The sequence below is a fragment of the Zonotrichia leucophrys genome, chromosome 4, assembly GCF_028769735.1.
Source record: "Zonotrichia leucophrys gambelii isolate GWCS_2022_RI chromosome 4, RI_Zleu_2.0, whole genome shotgun sequence".
Lineage (NCBI taxonomy): Eukaryota > Metazoa > Chordata > Aves > Passeriformes > Passerellidae > Zonotrichia > Zonotrichia leucophrys.
In genome coordinates, this window is record NC_088173.1 from 17,936,396 (window position 1) to 17,959,577 (window position 23,182).

The window sequence follows — 23,182 nt, forward strand, 5'->3', positions numbered from 1 at the left end:
CCCCGCCGCCGCTCCCCCGCCTCCCCCGGCCGCCGCTGCTCTCCGGCAGCCGCCCGCCTGCAGAGGCTGTCCTCTCGCCGCCGCCGCACGTACAAACTTTTTTTTTTTCTTTTCTTCCTCCCCCCCTCTTTTTTTCTCCCACCCCCGCGCCGGCCCGGTAGGCTGCGGGCTGCGCGCTGCCTCCCCGCCGGGCGCAGCGCCGGGGTGATGCGGAGCAGGAAGTGGCCGCCGCGGGAGCCGCGCGGTTCCACGTGGCCGCCCCGCACCGGGGCGGGAGCGCCTCGCCCCGGGCCGCCGCTCGCTCCTGCCCCTGCCCCCGCCCCGCTCCGCGCCCGCCGTGCGCTCCCGTGCACCTGCTCCCACCCGGAGCGCCGCCGGCCGCGCCTGCAGCCCTCCGGGAAACGGGGGAGCGGGGGCACACCTCGAGCGGGGCTTCGGCTTTCCCGGCTGGGTGAGCAGCGCTGTCTGGGCACCGATTTGTGAAAATTCAGGTGCAAACGTTTAACTTCAGGGGTTGTTATACAGGCGTAGGGTAAGGCCCATTAATTGCTGTGTGCAGCCTGGGCAGAGTAGAACTGGAAAGTCAACAGATTTTTCTTGGGGATAGCAGATTAAGTACAAGATTACAGAGATGCTATCAGCCCCACAGCTTGTGTGTTATTTTGTTACTAATTTTCTGCACTAAAAGTTAGGCATCCTATTTCCTCCTTTGAAGGACTGCCACACGTGCATGCATACACACACAGAAACGTGGTAATGTAAGCTCTCCCAAAACCAGAGTGATGCAAAAACAGTACTTCCAATGTAATACAACTTTTGGTTTTTTCTGAGTACTATTCAGTACTACACTATTCAGTACTATCCACTTGCTCCGATATTTTTCCATTCTATTTCTTACATGCACTGGAGGGTATCAGATCCATGGATCTTGAACTTTCAATGATAAGAACTGCAGAAATAAAACAGGATATTACACCTTGAACAGGATGACTTTGGAGGAAAAACTGCCCACACCTAAGTGACCTTTGTAGTTGGACACACCTAGCCCCAGTTTGTTTATTCATATAACTTGTGCTATAGCACTATGTGATGTCTTTGTTTTTTTCTTTCTCATTCTGTAAGATCAAGGTATGAGACGTAGACAAATGCAGTGTTTAAGGCATTAGCAACAGCTCTAATCCTCATAAGTGTTTGCACAGCCCTGTGACTTCCACAGGAGCACAGAGCTGTTTTCCTCAAAGCCCCTCCCTGTGTGCAGCTGCAGCAATCACACAGATATCCCAACACAAAGATTTAGGTGACTGTTTTCAGGTAGGCAGCAACATCTGCATAGCGCTGGGAGGGACTGTTAGGGTTTTTTGGATGGGAAACACAGAGTTGAGGTGCCTAGCTCTGAACAGATCCCCTGGCTTGCTGAGCCCAAAAGGAAAAGGCAAGTTGGGGCTGTAAACTGGGAAGGTCGGTAGGCTGTCAGGGAAGTATAGAGGCATCTCTCCAACTCTTCCTGCAGTCTTTAGTGGAGGCCTTACTGCAGCAAACAGTGCTCTTTCCTCATGTTGTTTCATTCTTCATGTTTGGCATCCCTTTTTAATGTCCTGTGCTGTTGCTCTCAGCACACTCCAGTAAAGTGAGAAGAAAAATAAAGTTAGTAATAGCACTGCATGGAGGGTACAGCCATGGGATGTGACACTGCTCTGCTGCTGCTCCTCAGAGCTCAGAGTGGTGGGGACAGAGCCCTCTGCATGCAAGTTGATATGATGACAACTCACATTTGTAAGGTTGCCTGCTGAAAACAGATTTGGGTTTGGGGTTATTTTTCAGATAGAAGTGTATGTTTTGCACAAAGCCATAGGCAAAGGGAAACCACACATCTGTGATTTCACAGAGAGCTACACCCTTGGAGGATGATCAAGAGCTTTGTCGTTCTGGTTTTAGATAGCCGAAGTCTCGCTGTCAGTGAACTCCCCCATTAGCTATCCGAGGACAATGGCTTCTGTACCAGGAATTTTAACCCCCCCAGCGTTTGTTTTATCCCGAAAGAGAAGTAGCCGATGCCCACTGGGAGGCAGTGCGGGCCAGTGGACAGGGTGTTCATGCCAGCCAGCCCCTCTCTCAGCCGCAGCCACCCATGACAGCGGATTGGAGAAGGCGTCATGTTTTTGTTTGACCACTCTGCCTGCCTGCCCTGATTCCTCAACAGCGAGCATCTTCTACCTTTTTTCTTCTCATGCACAGGCCATGCAGTCTGACTCCAGAAGTATTAGATTAATACTGACCTTGGAAGTGTTTTATTTCAGTTGCATCCTTGTTAAGGATGTGCTGAAGTTTCAAATTCTGCACTTACAGCTCCTCCTATGTAGTAAAGTGCCTAAGAAGACCTATAGAAAATATTTTCACTCTTGTAGAATTTGTATCAGCTCAGATAGAAAATTCAAATTAAATTTGGCTTTGGATTGCCTCCAGTACTATTCTAAGCCACTTTTCAAAGTCTTTTACAACCTGGAGAGAAAAAGATGGAGGGTTAAACAGAGGCTTCAGTCCCACTCAATTACAAAATGTAAGTCAATATAAAATTATATATAAAAATATAAGTATATATAAAAGAAGTACATCATATATAAATACATATATATATATATATAAACCATTATGCTATTACTATACAGGCAGTATTAAAACACAAATCTGTTATTAGAGAATTAATCAATCTCTGTTAGACTGATATTTAGTCATTCAAATGTTTCAAACAGGCTGGCAACTGTCACAATGTTTGTATCTGTATGTGGACACCTACTGCTTGTCACATAGAAATCATATGTTCACTTCTCCATGTATGACTCCAAATAAATGTGCAATGGCATTTAAGTCATTACAAAGCCTTGCTGCTCTTGAACCAGAGACCTAGGATGACCTGGAGGTGAGGTATCCGATTACCAATCCCCTAAGCCATGCAGTTGCCTTATTGCTGGGGATTTGGGGGATGGTGTCTGGAGCAGGGTCACTGACCAATGTCAAAACCTCATGCAGTTGCTCGCAGAGGAGAAGCATCTGGATGTGGATCTACCCCTTAACTCTGTCCTGAATACCTGGTCACAAAAAACTACTCTGCTTCTTCAGAACATAGTGTCTGAAAGGAAAATCCTACAGACTTTTGATCTCTCAAGGTGAAAATCATGTTTTACAAAGTTTCATAATACAACAAGCTGCTGTAAAGACTTCATTCTACATAAAACCTCACATTTTGCTCATTTGAGAGGTTTCTTCTATCAACACATAGACAATCTTTCTACTTAGTGCAGAGAGCACAAAACACAACTTTTTTTTGTGTAATGTAAATAGGTTTGAAATTAAATATTTGAAATTAGCAAGGGTGTGCTGGTTTTGGCTGGGGTGGAGTTTATCTTCAGAGGGGCTGGTATGGGGCTACATTTTGGTTTTGTGCTGGAAAGGATGTTTTTGTTGTTGCTGCTGTTGCAGGGCTTGCCCAGGATCAAGGCCTTTTGTGCTCCTCACCCCATCCCACCAGACAGGAGGCTGGGGGTACACAAAGCAGTGGGAGAGGACACAGCTGGGACAGCTGTCCCCCACTGATCAAAGGGATATTCCAGGCCATATGGCACCATGCTCAGTATATGAAGTGGGGGAAGAAGAAGGAAGGGATGGGGACATTGTGAGTGATGTTGTGTTCCCAAGTCACCAGATTTCTTGGACATGGCTGAACACCCACCTGCCTATGGGAAGGGCTAAATGAGTTTCTTCTTTTGCTTTGCTTGTGTGCATAGCTTTTCCTTTAATTATTTAAATGTCTTTATTTCAACCCAAAAGTTTTCCTACTTTTACCCTTCCAGTTCTCACCCACATCCTGGTGGGGGTGAGTGTGTGAGAGGTGGTGTGGTGCTTAGCTGCCAGCTGGGGTTAAACCATGACAAATGGATTCTAGACCTCAAACAGTTACACTTTCCTTAGATGTTTCCAGATATAACTACCAGCACTTCATTAAGTGCAGTATTTCCCTACATGATGTACTCTAGCCTTCATGTAACAGCAAACTTGGTCATACTTTGATTAAAGAAAGGGTTGGAAAATGCCAGCTGGCAGAAAATAACTTGGCTTCCTAAACAGAATACTCTCAACACAAGCAACACCTTTGCTCCAGTGAAACCTTCCAGCTCCATGTAATCTCTTTTCCCATCCTGACCTTGCATTTAGATGGTCATCTCTGAACAAAGCCTTTGCTGCTCCTGCACTGTTACTTTGGATCTGGCCCTTGACCCTTACAGAAAGCTCGTGCAGTGTCTAAGCCCTACAGCACATTTATTAGTACTGCACATCGGAGTCCTGGCGCGTCCTGGTGTCATCCAACACACACCTTCCCCCTAGTTTTCATCTGTGAAGGCAGGAACTCAATGTGGGGCTAGAGCTGCCTGGCTGGATCTCCCTCCCTTTATTTTAAGCTCATTCTCCCTTCTGACACCACCCCCAGCACTGAAGGATTTGAAGAGAGATTCTGGATTAATGAGGTGGTCACTGCAAGGAATAATCCAAAGGGCACAGTTTGGCATACATTATGATGAATATAAAGTTATGCCCTAAATATTTACACTGTGTGCATATTTCACCTCAGAGTTGACAAAAAGGAACTGGAGTACAGGATTTTAAATTCTTCCTAATTTCTGAGACTGTTTTAAAAATACTTTAATCAAACAAGTACCTCTAGGGAGTACTTAATATATGCTGTAGCAACTTAGATTATGATTGCTTAATCTTCACTGTTTTGTGTTCATGATCTCCAGTTTTTAGTACCATTCTTCCTGTAATTCTCAATTATCCTTCTTTTTTTTAAGCCAGCAGTTTAGCCATGCATGTCCTACCAAAAATTATCCTTCAGCATTTGAATAGATGCTTTTGGCAGAGCGCTGTTCGCCTCCTTTGCTTTTCCTGTCACTTTTATGAAGAATGTGTTATGAAGTTCCTGTCATTACATTTAGCCCCCATACTCCTGTCATGCCTACTTAGTCTGTTTAATTCCTGCAGTATCACCTCTAGCTCCTCTTCTCTTTTCCCACACAGCAACAGTAAGCAAGCTCATTATTTTGTACTGGTCTGGATTCTACCAATGTTCTGAAGATTGGAATGTAAAATGATTTTTTTTCCAGCTGCCCTTTCTGATAATGAGTACCAGTCAATGCCTATGAACTATGTTGTATTATTAATACTGCTTTTGTCTAGAAAAAAATTAACTTCTTTTGCACCTACAAGTCCTCAAAATATCCACACTGATGAGTGTTGACAATCCTTGACAGATTTAGATCTCATTAAAATAGTGGATGGGATGGTCTGTTACGTGGGTGTTTCATTTAAGTAGGAGAAGAAATGGAATGATTCTGAGCATGGTTTTGCCATTTAAAAAGCAATATATATATTTTAAATTACTTTTCAGAGAAACTTACCTGTACTTTGAGCCAGACAAAAGTATGAGTAGTCATATACTCAGCCCAGTCTCAGGTCTGGAAAATCTCCTTTTCCAAGGTGCCATATTTCTGAGCATTTCAAACAGAAATTAAACTCGCATCATTTCCTGAATCTAGGGCAGAGAAAATTGAAATAGGTTGCTGCAATTTCTGTTATGCTGAAAAAATGAATGTTGTAAACACCCACAATTTCAGATGCTGAGTTATTTTTCTAAAAGACTTTTAGTGGAGTTAATTTGATGAAATTGTCAGTCTGAACAAGAACCACAGTGACTTTGAGAGAAAAAATGGAAAATTTTACAACTGTAGATTAATTAAATTTTTGCATTTCTTAGGAATTTTGTTATTTAGTGATAAACTTTTGACAGTTTAATAAATAACTGGCAACTTGAGTGTTATTAATTCACTATCATTTATCAGCTATAAACCTTCAATAAGTTTGACACAACTCTTTTCAGGATATATTCTGCCATGAGGTTCAAAATTAAACAAAACCTACCTGCTGAAGATATGAAGCATTTGTAAAGCATTAGAGAAGTTAAATAAAGCCAACATGTCAAATTTGCACAAGATAAAGCCTTATGAAGTTGCACAGGCAAATAAAAAAGACATTCAAAATTGGTTACATGGAAAAGTGTGGATGTACAACAGTTACTAAATGCTAAAACAAGGATATGTTTTTTGTTCCTTAGCTTAGTCACTGTTCCAGAAAGAGTGGCCTGCCTCATTTTACTTAAATGCACAAAAGGTCCATGAATAATTACTGGAAAAGACAACCCAGTAGATAAATTTATACATTGAATAACATTGTCGAGTTGTGCCAGGCTCTGGTTTTCAAACTGGGGTCCTGGGGAGTGGGAGTGCTGTCTGCCACAGAGAATGATAGCAAGACTACTGCCATTAGCCATATGAAGTTTGTGGTATATATCACAAATTGGCAACTGCAAGTTAAGGATCTTAGTAGCAGTGAATCACAAAAGCATTGCTTTTGAAATGCAATGAATTCTTCTTTTGAAGGTTAAGAAAGCTCTGAGGTTTCTTAATTCTTTGCAGATTTTATAAACTGTGAGTTTGATGTTATTGGTGGTTGGAAACAAACACCACAACCCTGAGCAGCCTCTTTTCTTAGTAAGCTGCCATTTGGAGAGAAATTCTCAAACAGTAGATTATTTCTATTATGTATGGTCTGACACCAAGTTGTATTGATTAGTAATTCAATGAAATGATGTTGTTATAAAAGGCATGTTTTGTGGGAATTGCAGGCAATAGCAGCTGTTGTATCATAACACTGCACGCATTCAAGTCTTCTACTAAATAGAATCATAATGAAATAGATTTCATAAGGGCTTCAGTACACCATGTAGTGCAGAATTCTGGGGAAGTTTTCCCTTTTCTCAGGTTAAAAGCTCCAGACAGATATCCCTACTTGGTATGAATTAAATGATTTCTAACTTTTATAGCTTTAGCTCCGGTGTCAATGTAGATAATTCTTTCAATTTTTTTTTTAGTATGTTTTCCATCTTTTTCTCAAACTTAGAGCTCAACAGAAACAAACAAACAAAAAATGAACAAAAAAAGCCAACCAAAAAATCCAACTAAAATGCCCCCCTGAAAAAAAACCCAAACAATCCCAAACAAACCCAACTCTCCAAAAAACCCCAAACCCAACCAACTTTAGAGAAAAAAATATTAGACATGTCAAAATGACATTGAAATGAAAATAAAGAATTGTAATAAAGTCATCATCTTGGCAAGCCAAACTCCACTGCTTTTCAGTCACCCATGAGAAGAAAGAGGGATAATGGCAGGATCTCATCCATCTTCAAATACTGCAGGTTTCCAGCTCTCAGCTCACTGCCTCTCATTGCCCTTTTTCTAATATATACCAGTGTGCTGGGTTTGGCTGGGGTGGAGTTAATTCTCTTCCCAGTGGCTGGCATGGGCTATGTTTTGGGTTTGTGCTGAACACAGGGCTGATAATGGGGAGATGTTTTTGTCATTGCTGGGCAGGGCTTGCACAGAGCCAAGGCCTTTTCTGGTTTTCATCCTGCCCTGCTGGGGAGGGGACACAGCCAGGACAGGTGACCCAAACTGACCTCCAGAGCATATGGCATCTTGCTCAGTATATCAGTGGGAAAGAGGGAGAAAGGGAGGTACATTTAGAGTGATGGTGTTTGTTTTACCAAGTAACCATTAGATGTGATGGGGCCCTGCTCTCCTGGAGATGGCAGAGCACCTGCCTGCCCATGGAAGCAGTGAATTAATTCCTTGTTTTGCTTTGCTTTTGTGGCTGGCTTTTGCTTTCCCCCTTAAACTGCTTTTATCTTTTTTATTATTTTGTCCATGAATTCTCTGGTTTTTACCTTTCTGATTCTCTCCCTGATCTTGCTGGTGGGGAAGTGAGTGAGCAGCTGTGTGGGGCTTGGCTGCTGGCTGGGGTGAATTCAAGACAAAATGCAATGATTTAAAAACTAGTTGGCTGAGTAGTCAAATTAAAAACTTTTCTAAATTCCCGGGTGTGTGCAATTAGCAAGAAGGAGATCTCTAGACTACTTCTATTTTTACTCTGGCTTAACTGAATCTTTGTTCTGAGTAGTTTGATCAAATCAGGGACATCCCTTAGGTTTAGATGTTAGAGTTTACAGAGTAAGTGGGAAAAGGTTGATTTACAGTTTTGTCCTTAAGAAAAAAATTACTTGTTTCAACTTGAAAAACATCTTTATAGAGCAGAAGACTAATCTAATTAACATTATTTGAAATTAAACTGAAGAATCACTGATTTATTCCTATTCACTGATCCTTTGAGTAATGAAACCTGCTCCTGTAAACCTTAGGCTGAAGTGAAGTTTATTTCGTTCCTGATTTACTATCAACAACTCTGACATTTGTATATATCCTAAAATGAACACAGCATCTGTGTAATTAATTGTTTTTTCTTTTCCCCTCCAAATAGTGCTTAGAAGAAGAAATTATAGGAAAACTTCATATTCAAAAAGGTATGGTGATTCACTGCAGGACTTCTGTAGACTGTTGGCTAACTGCTTGAAAAACCTGATGACTTACTAACCTCCAAGGTACAGAAGTGAACGTCTTCAAAACATTTTAGATTTAAATAAGCAGACTTATAATATGAGTGAAAACGAGTGTAACAATTTGCCTCTCTTTCAGGTTTATATCCAAACAGTCTCTCCAAACTTGCCCTGCTAAGTCTTTGGTGTCAGGGCTGATTAGAAGACAGCAGGAGATGGAGGCACTGTTCCTCCCAACATTTAGGTCAGCCCTGGTACTCTCTCGTGTGTATCTAGGCCACGTCTAATTAATCCCAGAATATTCCATCACGGCTGGATTACCTCTGTCAGCTTCTCCCTCAGAAACCTGGCAGCAAAGATTTTACCTCAGGTGAAGATTTTCCCTTTTCTAAAGGCAAATGGGAGTGGTTTTTTTCATTGTATAAGTACATAATGTTTATGCAACAATTTACAGAGCCCTTAGGATGTGAAGTAGTAGAGGCAAATAGCTTCACTTGAAATTACTGGAATGTTGCCAGATTTAAACAGAGCCAAGATTTCACCCCCAGTTGTTTTAAGGATGAAATTTACCAGCCTTCTCATCTCCAAGTTTGAATTTACTATTCAAAAGAATCACATACTTTTTCCTTTTTCCAAGCCAAATGTGAATACTAAGTGCTTATTCAAACTAAGATCAGAAAAGATGAAAGATCTAAAAACACAATAAAAATTGCACCTAAAAGCCTACTGGACATCAGCAAAAGTTAAGGAACTAAATGGTATTTTTGCACTTTAAGCTGCAGCCTGCAGTCTGCCGTGGTCACTACCAGAATTACATAAACAGTTTGCAAAGACACATAACAGCTCTTGGAGGTGCTTAAACCAGGACAAGCCAACACTGCGGAGCAGTGGATATGCAACTGGAAAAATTACCCAGAGACACTTACTGAACTAAGGACACCCTGCACCCTTGTTCTGTGTACCACTGTAGTGAAGCACAGAATCACAGCACTAAAAACAGACTGTTGATTAGCAATGCAAAATTTAGATGCAATTATTCAAGGTGCTGGCTGTCTCAAGCAGTGCCACATTTGTATAATGAGGGTGAAAAGTATCGTGACTTTTGGAATCAATGCTCAGTAAACATGCATTCATCTATGCAAAGAGCCAGTGGATTTTTTCTTATACCTGATGGTAAAGTACTACATGACAAGACAATTTATTAGTTGCAGAACAAGAAATACCAGCTATTGGAGATGTATTAATATGAACTTTAAAACACAGGCAAAGAACTGCCCAGGCATTTCTGCAGTGGGTGGGGTATGTTTTTAAACTACACCCTCCACCGCTCAAATTATGTCCTTGCAATCTCCTTTAGTTAAACATCAAAAGGATTTTCACTGCATTTTGCACAGGATTGTTGTCAAGACCTTCATTTAAATGCTTCTACTGATACCTTCAGGATTATGTAATATTAAAAATGTAAATAAGATGCAGATTTGTCACATACTCATTTTCCTTTCCTATCTAAGTTGATTACTAAAGGAGGAAATGCTATTCATATATGCTCATTACTAACACACTAAAAAATCCATATAGCAAAACTTCATTTTTTTAAATGTCACTAGAAAAATAGTCAAATCAGTATTAGTCTTGAGTTTTGCCCGAGTTAAGATTTACCTGCCCTCCACATGTGCACTTGTGGGTCACTGACATACTTAGCACCTGTGTTTGAGAAGTCATCTTATGTTTTATCTCATATTAGAAGGAAGAAGGCAGATTTTCTGAGATGTAGGGTGAGTACACCTGCAGCAAAAGTACAATAGGTGTATTGCAATCCATAGCCAATGCAGTGAAATTGCCAAATCCTGCTGTCTTGCATTTAATGTCTTACCCTGAACACACAGATAAGTAAAAAAATATTGTCATTTTGGCAGGTGAAAAATTTACACTGGCTGGTGATATGATATTAAAACCACTCCAGCTTAGTGTAAGCTCTCACAATTCACATTTTTCTTCCACCAAGGTCCCCTCCTATGATACTGGACTTCACCAGAGGAGAAGGACTCACATCTTTTTTTGTCATGGCCCAAATCTCTGGCAGTATCTAAGAGTCCTTTAAGCATATTTGGCTCTGCCTGAATTTTAGTCATGCAGCTCAACTCAGAGCAGAAGGATGAACTAGATTTCTACTGGTGTTTTTAACTGTGATAAGCTTCTGGATACTATGCATTAGGTAAAATACCAAAATAACAGTGTGGGACAGTTACCATTATTGAGGAATTATAGCATCTTTGTCCTTTTGCTTTGGAGATGTACCCCTTCTTGTGCTTCATCACCCAGTTCAGACTCTGTACAAACTTGTACACCACTTTAGTGGTGGTAGCAAGATGAAGACCCAAAAATGCTTTCTAATCTTATAATTCCCCATCATGTACAATGCCCACTAGGCTACTAAATTTTCACCATCTTTTTTTGTGACCAGCATCTCAAACTCATCAGCCTTAAGCAGCAGAGGAAAAGTTACAGTTGTTAGAGTTATCTATAGTCTTCATGATTGCATCTTGATAAGAGAGAAAGGTGTGCTATTTGTGTGGATTCTACAGGGTCTAAACTTGGAACGCTATTGCCCTCTATGAAGCAGAAAAACATGAAGTTGTTATTCAAAAAGTGTATCATTCATGTTGGTTTAAAAATGCCCTACATTCAAGAATGTGGATTTTAGACTCAGCTAGGCACAATTTTCCTTGTAACACCTACAGAAGTTAATTAAACTTTGCAATCCAGACAGAGATGCACTATTAGCTCAGACAAGAATGATAAATAACTTGCACTTTCTGAGAGAATGAGTACATATAGTACATGCAAAATGTATGCTATTATTTTAAAAAGAGCTTTTAAGTTTTTATGAGTGCCTGCACGACTTGCATTGTTGTTGAAAAATTAAAACAGTTCATTGTATGCCTTGAATGCTAGAAATTGCTTCATATCATAATAATATCCTCTCTGACCACTCAAAGCTTTCACCTAGTTGTTCCTTTCCTTTTACTGCCCTTTTGTTAGTCTGCTATTCTTTCTTCTCCCTTATAAAAGAAAAAAGAAAAAAAAAGGAAAGATTGTTTTGTATATTATGAATTCCTCATTAGGCTCCTGATACCAGGATTCCAGTTTCCTGCTCAATTATCTGGGTACAGTTAAATGATTCTCTCCATTCAACTATCCACAATAATTGCCAGTAGGAAGACAAATTTTTCACCGTGCACCATGGTGCATGGAAAGGACCAGCAACAGGATCAGCATTTACACCTGTTACACAGCCTAAGATAAAGCCAGATCTTTCTAAAGCTGGTGTCACAGCCTTCCCCCTGCTATTTACAGGTATAGGAGGAGCTTCGCACAGTGACCAAACAAGTCTCCAGCACTTTGGGTGATACCAGTCTGTCACTGATGAAACCTGAGACCTGGTATAAAATGCAAACAAAAGGCAGAATCACTCAGCAAATGGATGTCACGGTTCAAGAGCTTCTGACAGTCAAAGTCCTCAACAAATACCTGCATCCTGCCTAAGTTTATGACTTTGATGTTCCTCAGCTCTGCATAACAGCACGACTTCATTACACCAATCCTTGTATTGTGCACCAAAACCTGAGCTCCAAAGAAGTGGCAGAAATCAAGCTAACAAATCTTTGTGTAGTTGTCTGAACACAGCCAACTTTCCACCAAGTCTAAGCTCAGGGGTTCTGGGGATGAGCATCCCAATAAGCTTTGAGCCAAGCTAAAAAAAAAAAGTATACAGGTTCTCTTTTCTTTTGACATAATAAAGGCCTGGTGTCCATTGTTGGTTACCTCAGATCTGAGGCTGTCCTGTCCAACTTCTAAAATAAAGAACATCATTATGGAAATTGATCTGTCCAGAAATCCTCAGCAGATCCGTCTGGTTTCCTTCACTCTCCTGTGATTGTTGTGTTTCAAATTCAATACATTATTTTATGTATCCTGCTGACAATGTTTATTTTTAAGAGCATGCAACTCTCAGTGCTCATCTATTCTTCCTTAATGCTGACAGTGCTCTGAACATGGCACTGGCCCTCTGAAGCAAGGCAAATGAAGTAGGAGTCATCTTAGAAATGGTTCTGCTTAACATCAGGACAGAGATTACCTTGCCTTCTGGTTTTGAAATTTCAGTATGCAAAATGCAAAAGGATCTTAGGAGCTCTGCAGGCTTAGCAAAGACTACAAAGTTTGCATACTGTTATGCTGACCTGGTTCAGCTCTTTCCTCATCTTTCTCTGTTGTCTTTTTGCTTGGTACACTGTCTATTGTGTATCCTTGTCCTGTGTTTGCTCAATTGCCTAGCACAGGCCAGTCCAAGCTGTTATTAGAGCACCTACAGGATGGGGCATGTATTTGCATGTCTCTTAATCCTGGAAGAAACTGAGACCTCAGGCAGGCACACACAACCTACTTATCCAGGATTTCAATATGTTTTCTATAGATACAGAACCCCCGCAGGAATTTCAAAAGGTGTATCTGCACTAATTAGAATCCATATCATTTGCGTGCCAGAGCTTTACTCATCACCTCAAATTGCCCTCATCCACCCCAATTTTAGCATTCATATCATCCTGCTTTGTTGTGAAGACATTTGAAAATGAGTTTCAAGCTCACAATCCATCTCTAAAGCAGTAATGAATCCTGTGACAATTTTTTTTTTCAATAAACCAGCTTGCATAGCAAGTCACAGCTTTTATTACTGTTAAATTTCTTAATTCTGTAAGACTCCTGAGGCTGAAATACCTGCAGCTGTTCAGGACCATTGACTAGGTATTTAATCTCTGAGAGTGTAAGAACCTTTTGTGCATCAAATTCTGCATACTGCTTTTTTTGGGTAGTATTTTAATAAGCTTTCATCACTATTTTTGCCCCATCATTCTTAAGGTCCACAGGCTAGATGCTGAGTATGTATAAATCATGCAGCTCGAAATACATCAAAGAATCTATATTCATTTGTCCCAGGATTTGGCTTCTTACTTCCAGTTTTGCCATGTTTTTTCTTTAACTAATCTTGTGAATGCCTTAACCACATCCACTTCCTACTGTATTCCTCTCAATCCCTTTCAATTACCTCCTTCTTTACTTATAACACACCCTCCCCCAATGATTTCCTTGTAAATCCTTTTAAATCCTAATTTTTCTTCTCCTTCTTTCCTTTTTTTTTTTTAATTTTTAAATTAGCTAATTGTTAGAAGCATTTGTAACTCTGAAATCATACTTCTGAATGCATTGTGGTATGTTGACTCTAAGGGCTAAAGTTTCTAAGCAGCTTTCAGAATAATGAGATTTGTGGGCATGACTCCCTTGCACTGCTATAAAGATTTACTTTTTAGAGTTTAAAGATTTTTAAAAAATCGGTTTCTTTGTGCTGCTGACTTGTAAACACTGTGCTTGGAGCATGGATCCTTTACAGCACAGTTAGCCTTTTCTCTTTCAAGTTAGTTACTGTGCTTGAGGAGTTTGTGAACATCTACCCTTAACTTTAAAACCTGAGGGTGTGTCATTCCTAGCAGCAGCTGATACACACTGCAGTTTTTGCCCAATTTGCCTCCACTCTGCACTTAGCATTTGTGTACATAAAATATTTGCACTACACATTTCTTTAACAGGCAACTCATTCTCGTTCTTTGCCTGACCACATTTCCACTGATAGGTGGCAGCAACTTGTAGATATCTTATGGAAAATCTCAGTCCAATCAAAAATGGTTGACTCATGGGCCACATTCCTCAGGTTAGAAATACCCAAAATGTTAATCTAAGATGCTTGGTTTTGCAGACAACTGTTCCTGACATTCCATAGTCCGTTATACTCTCTATTATTATTTTCCATCAAACTGCCTGGCAGCACCTCACAGGTAACTACTGCCTACAGCCTGCCTGAGCAGGCGGTGTGGGCTGGCTTTGCTGGGTCTAACCTCGGGTCCCTTTGTTTGCCTTGGCAGTGATGCTGTCACACAGCAATATCAGCGTGCCAAAAGGGTGAGGCGGCTTCACCCACTGCACCGGCTGGTGCTCGGGTGTTTGCATTGCCTCAGGCCAGCCCGGCACTCCTGCACCACACCCGCGGCCGTGTGTGCTCTGCCTGGGTGCTGAGGGACATTTGTCAACCTGAAATCCGACATCCTGATGCAATCCAGGATGCAGCCACGTATTACTGCTTGTTTTCCTTCCTTCACCTCCCCTGACACAATGAAACCACATCTCATCCTGCTGTTTTCTTGTGAGCTAGTCAAAGCATGTGTTGAAGCCCCTTGCACACCAAAAATGCATATTGTGCTACTGCTTCCTCAATACATCACCAGATTTTGAATGCCACGGTTTTGCCCCACCAGCAGCTTTTTGGTTGGCTGATGCCATTCATCATGAACTATGGGAAACATAATTACAAAGAACTGGAAAATAAGAATGCTATGCAAGCCTCCTGGAAGGGAGGGAAGAGGGGAAAAAAAAGCTATCTAGTACACGTATAGTTTTTCACACATGGCCTCATCTCCCTTTCACTTTCCTCAGGAATTATGTGATAGTCATTTTACCATGACTCTGTTATCATAAAGTTATACATATGCCTAAGTAATTTGATAAGCAAGGTATTAAGGTTTGTGCTGTGTCTATCATGCTGCCCAAAGCTGCATAAGTATATTGACTTTTCCATAATTAAAACAGCAATATCCATTCATTGAAATTAACTGTTTGCTGAAGAAAAACATAACCAAAACTGTTAGCTGCAGACTTTTACAGACCCTGGAAAATGTTAAGGTTACAAGACTAACATGCATAGACATGAAAATCTGAAAGGCAGGTAGAAAGGCGAAGAATTAAAAAAGAAGTTAAGAACTGTTGAGTATTTCCACACATTAAAGTGTTTAGAAGGCTTCATTCTTATCTATTCCTTGTACCAACTATACTTTTACACTTCTTTTTCAAATCCTTTACATCTTAGTAATACAACTGTCACACCAAGCATTTGTAGGTATCTTAAAGTGTTTTGATTTTGAAGAAAAAAATTTTCCTGTGTTCAGAATCACCTCCTTGCTTAGCATGCACTGGGAGTAGAGAAGGTTGCAGTACTGATGATGTGTCTGAATCCTCAATACATTTCCCATCTAGCACCTGTAACTTCTCCCCTTTAAATACAGAGAGTCTGGGGAGGGGTATGGTAGTGGCATCTTTTTTCTTTGCTTCATTTGCTGCCCAGTGATGTGACTTGCCATGGCTGCTTGAGGGGAGGCAAAGGAAAGGTGACTGGAGTCAGGCTTTTGTTCCTTGGCCAGCACAATGTTTCACGTCAGTGAGCCAGGCTGCCTTTGCTGCTGTGCATTCACCTTCTTCCCTGTATTAACCCCAGCAGCTTTAATACACCTTTTTCTGGGGACAAAGAAATGCTTTTCTTCCCAACATAGTGGTTGTCAGATCTAGTTTTTACAGGTTTAAGGAAGCATTACACAAATGCTTTAAACAGGTAAGAGTGAACTCCTGCAATCATATACAGCCTTAAGCATGAAAGGGCACTGAAAGAATTGCAACTTTTTAAAAAGATTTTCACTCAGAAGGTGATCCTGCCTGGATCTGGTAAATTGATCCAATGGTTCCTACAACTCCAGGATGTCACAAAGGGTGGGACCAAGCTGTGTCTGAGAACCTCAGATCTGGTACTGTAACAAGCACTCCCAAAAGCAGTGTGCTGTGTTTTATACCTACTCTGCCAAGTGCTGGACTGAGACAGTGCAGAACAGAAACCAAAGACATTTTCTGCTTTTTCTGCCAGCTCTTGCAATTCTAGGGTGTTTTCCTTAAGGCCTCAGTCCTTACAGCCTTGTAAATAAATTCTAGCTGTGACAACTGAACAAAACCACAGTCTCCCCCATCCTTGCTTCCCAAGCCCTGTCACCCTCCAGGTCCCTCCTAAAACCATGCAAAGTGCTTAAATAGCCCTAAAGGCAATTAAAACATTAAAAATATGCTTTATGAGATAAACCGGAAGTTTTGTATGCCCACCATTGGCAAACTATTTTGTCTTTTCAGCTTCAGACTTGTGCCTCTTTCTCTTTCTTTGAGGATAAAGGGTTTCCCAGGCTTTCTAAAGAATTCTGGTGACCTTTTCTGGACTCAGCTGGCTTTTTCAGCAGGCAGCACTTCTGTTGCCATGGCAGTGGGAGCCAGAGCCCCAGCTCTAGGCTGGGGGATTTCTTCTGAGGCACCATTGCCACAAGTAATAGAGCAATTAGGTGAGGATACACAGATGCTGCCTGCATTTTCTGATATGGCTTATTTTGCTACAGATAGGTAGCTATGGCATTTATGAAGCAAATTACTTCTTGGTGAATTTTGTCATGCAAAAGGTCCACTTAGGGACCTCTCCTATACTTAACTTCACTGTGGCTTGAGAATATGTGCTTCAAAACAGTGAGTGGTGATGCACCCTGTAAGGGGAGTTACAGCAGCTCCATCTTTTTGGGGAGAAGCCAAGTGCCAATATGCATTCTCCTTGTAAATGGTATTTAATTAAGAACTAGCAGACTTCTTGTCCCCCTCCACATGAGCAGCTGCTGTTCACAGTCAGAGTCACAAACCACCCTGCTCTGCAGAGCCGCAGAACTTTCACTGGGGCTTTGCAGATTGGAACATCTCCATGCAAGCAAGCTCATATTTGACCCTTGCACACAGCTGTCACCATTATGATCAGTAAAGCTTAGAGAGAGGCCTGCAATCCATTTTTGTGACCAGATGCACTCTAATGACAGCAGTACAAAATTCCCCTGTGCCACTTCACTGAGCTCACAGGACACAGAAGGACCAAGAATCTGCCCCAGGGTTTTGCACTGACAGCATTCTTCCCAGCCTTTCTATGCTCCCTGCTCATATCTCCCCTCACTTCTCCATAATCTTTGGAAAAATAGGTGCTCTGTGGAGGTAGTTTTTGATTATTTTTTTCCCCTCTGGTCAACTGATTAGATCATATGTTTGGGTTTTTTGGTGTTGGGTTTTCTGAGTTTTTTCAAGAAAACCAGAGAAAAGAGAGGGACCAAGATCTATTCTCAGTGAAAATATTCTTCTTTGGTGAATGTCACCAAATAGTGTAAGATCACTAAACTAACAAAGAGGTTAGGTTTTGTACACTGCTTAAAAGTAGAACACTTATGAGCTTATATTGGTTCTCCCCAGAAAAGCAAATAAAGACTATGATTTAGTTAAAAAAAATCTAAAAAACATCCACAAGAAGATAGACACACCTCACATGCCACATGCTATAAAAACTCAGATCTAAATCACTACTGCTTATCACAGAATAAAAACCCAAAGATCCTTTTACTTACAGAAAACTACTTAGCACACAAATAAAAACCTTGATTTAAAAAAAGATGTAATCTTTAAATGCATACACAAATTGCTGTTAAATAGTCTGTAAACTGCTGCTCTTCTGGGCAGAGTAAATATTTTGTGATATACTGCTGCCTCTTAATCTGAAATGCAAATTGTTTTCTTTATTACTGATATAATAATGCTTTTTTTAAAAGATGAGCTGCACTATTTGTATAAGTCACCGCTGTGCTCAGACACCAAGTAAAGAATATTCCAGCAGGCAAATAATAGAAAAATATTTAGTTCCCCTTCTTCAAACATATGCTTTAGAAGGGAAATAGTTTTGCTTGATGGAAGCTCTCAGGGGAACTGAAAACATAGGCCTTATTCATGACTAGACTTTCCTTAATTTCATCTCATATGCATTGACAAGACTCTTGTGAGAATTACCACAACTCCAGTCTTGAGGTGTAAACTGGCTGAAGATTATCTCAGTAATGGGTCAGGTGAAGATCTAATGCAAGAGAAAGATTTTTTTCCCATGGAACAGAAATTCAGCAATACTCCCTATACTTAAAGTAGCTGTCACACAGAACATGATATTTAATGTTGTTTTTCATTTACTGGAAATTAGGACGTGGCAGTTCCTAAACTAACAGATACATTTCTTAACACAAAAGCTGTGCCTCCCCACCTTCCCCTCTCAAAAGCTGCAATCTCAGGGAGAGTTAAATTCACAGTTCTTACTCTCAGGTCTACAACTGCAAATGACGTCATGAACTCCCTTCTGATACTGCCACTTGACTTGCCAGCATCAAGAAGTTTAATCACTGACCTGATTTTTGGTTGGTGTGGTCTCATGTCAGTTGTGTGTCCCAGTCCTTGAGGAATCAGGGTCAAACCTTCTTAAAGAGCCACAAATGTGGGTTTCTTGTCACGAACATGGAGAAGGCTCAGCTGGTCACTAAAGAGGAGGTAAAAACAAGACCCCGAGTGAAAGAGCTGAAAAAACCCCAACCCTGAGCATGTACTTGCAAAAGCTTTATATAAATCCCTGACATGGTCTGTTGCTCTGTGGGACTGATGAGGAGCTGGCAGTTCCAGCCCCTGATGGCAGTCTCCTGTGCTGGTGGTGCCTGCATGGACCCTCCTGGGGTGGCCTCAGGAGGCACTTCAGGGGATGCCCATGATGACTGGTTTCCTGCTCTCCATCAGGGTTCTGGGAAGCACCAAGGAGATGACAATAACCAAATAATTCAGACAAAGTTCACATCTTCTCCTCTAGTTCAGGCAGTTGCTACAGAGCCAACCTCTGTGGCAAAGGGCTGTGAGGGATTAGTCTGCAGGTGCTACTACTGGGGTTAGTCCCCCCTTGCTGCACTTTCTGAACTCTTGTCACTTCTCTGATAGTTAGGAGACACTATCCTTCTACTTATCAGTTTTTCTTCTCCCTGCCAAAATAAAAGTTTACCCTGGCATTTCCTTGAAGTAGAAGCTTATCAGTTCTAAATCAGGAGGCATGTTTAATTAAAACAGTGGTGAATGTCACTTGAGAATCACTTAAAAAGAAGAAAAAAACACTTAAAAACCCCTGTGTTTCCCCCCCTCATATTAAAAGAAAAAAAAAAAAAAAGCTAATTAGAGCAATCATCCAAATACAAACATGCCACCAGACACCGTCTTCTGCATCTACTCACCAAGGCTTCCAGCTGAAGAAGTCACTACAATTTCCCTTCAAAAATCAGAGGGCAGATAGTAGTGCTGACCAGGAGTGCAGACAAATCTTCCCAACTGGCTGGGGCAGCATGTTGTCCAGACCTCAAAGCAATTCCCATAGTGCAGACAGGCAGCACTCCTCCAACTGGTGCAGGGAATGACCAGTCAGAGAAGCAGGGATGTAAGCACCACCACTGAGCACCTAATGCTCAGAGCTACTGCCCAAGCTGGTGGTGCCAGGCTTTTCCTGATGGGAGTTCAAGGGCAGCTGCCCTATGCAAGCACTAAGGCAGAGCTGTGTCTGTAGACAGAGATCTTGTCCCTGCCCTCCTCAGTCAGAGAGCCCTGCTGCCTCTGCAAGGAGGTGCCCAGACACCAGGATCAAAAAGTGCTCTCACTCTTCCTCATCCACAGACACTGCAGAGGAAGGAGGGAGGCCAGGAGGTAGGAGCCAGGCTTGGATTCTCTCCTTCTTGACTAGCAGGAACACATGACAGCATCTCAGCCTGGAAGTGAGAGTCAAAGCAGAAACCAGTCTCCCTGTCTCTCTTCCTAAGCTGAGAAGCTGCATTTGGAGTTGATAAACATGCTCCACTAACTCTTGTCTCTCAAGATGCAGTTCCTCCTCCTTTCTCTTGTCCCTGCAACAAGTCTTATTACTCTCCTAATACACCCATACCTGCAAGAGATCTTTAAAGCTTTTTCCTTGAAGGTTTGCACCTGATGTTATCAAAGGTAATTAGATAATTGACACACAATTCAGAGAAGGCTCTCTAGTTTCTTTATACATGCTATTTTCCTTGGGCTGTGAACTTTAAATGATGCAAATAGGAAAATTCTCTGTTGTTTTACAGCTTTTAACTTTAGGCTATATTAAAACTAATGCCTAATTGATCTTGATGTATCTAAACCACTTTATTGTTCTCTTAGTAATAATTCTTCTTTGTTCCTAGTTGTTCTCTTGCCAAGGGTTGTGCCTGTAATGTTAATGACTCCAGTCTCTTTAGGGACTTGATGGAAGTTTTTGTTATTTGTCAAAGCCCCCTGACTTAGGATTTGTTTTGTTGTTATAATCACTGTTTCAGTGGGAAGATGTTTACCAAATATCTTCAATAGTTTGTTCAATAGAACTGCCTGTAAGAAATTATTCCCAAACAGTTCAAGTGGAAAGGTAAGGTAGAAAATTACAATTTTTTCCCCTGATTGGGCTGTCTTTAGTTTGCATCTGACTACAGTATCCTTTAAGCTCTCTAGAGAAGGAGGAGTCACATTTTCAGTGAATGTTTATAGTTCTCTTAGTTTTGCTAGTTTTGATGTTTAGAGGTCATTGGAAGCAATGTTCACTTTAACTGCTTCCTCAGGAACAAGTAAAAATTAGATTGTGTCCACTTATCACAACTCTGACACATGCAGTAGATGTCAGGGATGGATTTAATCAATGATTTTCAATTAGAAGGTTTTAGGATAGATGTACAGCACTGAAAAACTGAAGTTTATGGGTATGCGTAAAATTAAGTTATATGACATAAAGAGATGCAAAATAAAAAAGATAATTCCTTTAAAGATAAATAATATGTAATAATCAACTATTTCTTCTTTAGTCTTTGAAGATGATTGACTAATACTGTTTTCTATATGACTCAAACTTTTGCAGTTAATCCTCTTTATGAAGATTATGTATTTTATTTTATGTCTTATCAGTTGTAGGTACAAGGACTAGTGGTGCTTGGAATTTCTAGGGATTCTTTTGTTGTTCTTTGTTGGTAGTTTTTTTTGGTGTGCAAGTGGGACAAATAAATCTTGACTTACATGACTTTTTACTGGAATCAAGTCCTCAAAAACCTTTTCAATGCTTCCTTACTTGTCACTTGAGGGCTATTATGTATATACAACTGTTTTCTCCTCACTTGTTTATTTCTCTTATTTAGGTGGCATTTCAAGACATGATTTACAGTATTGCCAGAGCTAACAGTGCTCGTTGTTAAAGGAGATGACTTTGTTTTCTCTTTGTGCTGATATTACAGAGTTGGCATGGCCAGTGTTGCAGGAATGGGAGCAGCAATATGTCCCTGGGCAGCCCTGCAGCTGGCTGGGCTTGTCTGGTTCTTCACCCACCCAACAGAGCAGCTTGTTTTAGCAGCAGCAGATGTACAACAAACTGAAAAATTTATGCTGTAGCTTCTGAGAGGTATTTATTCATTCAGATCATGGTAATTTTCTTGAAACTGCTCTTCAGCAATCTTTTGCTTTGTATCCTGCAATGTAATACATCCAAATATAAAATAGAACAGGTGTACAATTTTTATTCCATAGTTCAGGTTCTTAATTACAGTCCAGAAACTTACAGGCTCTCTGTAAATCCTTTAAGCATGTCCTGACAACATTATTTTAATGCGTAAAAGTTGGTCAGTTTCTACAGCTGTTGTTTAATAACATCTAAGCCAACTATCTCAGACTAGTCAGCACAGAAGTGTATGTTTTCATTTTACTTATTATAATATATATTACTAATTGTAGTCTATTGTATAATACTTCAAATGCACACATCTGAAAATATTTCCCCCATTTTTTAGAGAGCTATATTTGTCCTAAATCACAACAATCAAATATTTTGATCTTGTTTCACGAAAATTAGACAACTCCATCTTACTTTAATTGATCTCTACTATAGCTAGCTGCCTATCAGCCCAGCTCATTTCTGTCTGTCTTGCCTACTGGGACATTAGTCAGTGGTTACACAAAGTTGTCTCCAGTTCTTCTTGGCCCTTTATATTTAGTTTATAATAGTTGAATTGCCAGGAAATGTTTTGTCCTGAATGTTGTTTAACAGCAAGTGAAGGCTGTAATTCCAGACTCTCAGAAAAGTGAGAGAAATGGATATTTTGCAGGATACCTGCAGGAAAGTGTGTTTATTCACAGAGATGCCTGGAAAACACTCTGACCATCAGAAAGACTAGTTGATAATTAGAAGCATCTCAGAGGCTCAGAAGGGACCATACATTTCTGTTTTGATACCTAGCACTTGTTAACTCTGTGTGTGTGTGTGTATGTGTGTGGACTGGACTGCTGTGAGGTGTTGAGAGATGTGCAATGAGCCACATTACCTGGAGAGCTGGGCAATATCAACCAGCAGAGTTTGAGGTGGAAAACTGCTGGTGAGGCCAAAGTTGGAAGGAATGTACCCCTTGCTAGGATAACAACTGTGCAGAAAAATCTCTAACTCCAAAGAAAAGGTTTATACAGCCGTGCTGCAGATTTGTATGAAAAACTGGCAGCAGAGGCCTGACGCATCACTATCCTTCCAGGTGTAGATTACCAAGGTATGTTTTGATGTAGATCAGTAACTGCAATTTGGAGGCTGATAGGACAGTAATAAAGGAAAACAAACTTTAGAATCATAGAATCATAGAGTAGTTTGGGTTGGAAGGAACCTCAAAGATCATCTCATTCCAACTCCCCTGCTGTGGGCAGGGACACCTTCAATTAGACCAGGTTGTTTGAAGCCTCACTCAACCTGGCCTTCAACATTTTCAGAGTTGGGGTAACCACAACTTCTCTGGGCAACCGATTCCAGTACCCACTACCCTCAAAGTAAAAAATTTAGCTCTCTCTTTTCCAGGCTGGACAATCCTA

General features: G+C 40.8%; 1 long non-coding RNA gene across 1 annotated transcript; it reads right to left on the reverse strand.

The window, feature by feature from the left end:
* Window positions 1-427: 427 nt before the first annotated feature.
* Window positions 428-20,609, reverse strand: LOC135446612 (uncharacterized). Its single transcript, XR_010439846.1, has 4 exons — window positions 19,531-20,609; window positions 18,669-18,797; window positions 5,451-5,584; window positions 428-2,499 (listed from the first exon to the last, which is right to left on the reverse strand). It is a non-coding gene; the product is annotated as an uncharacterized LOC135446612 (long non-coding RNA).
* Between the last annotated feature and the right edge of the window lie 2,573 nt (window positions 20,610-23,182).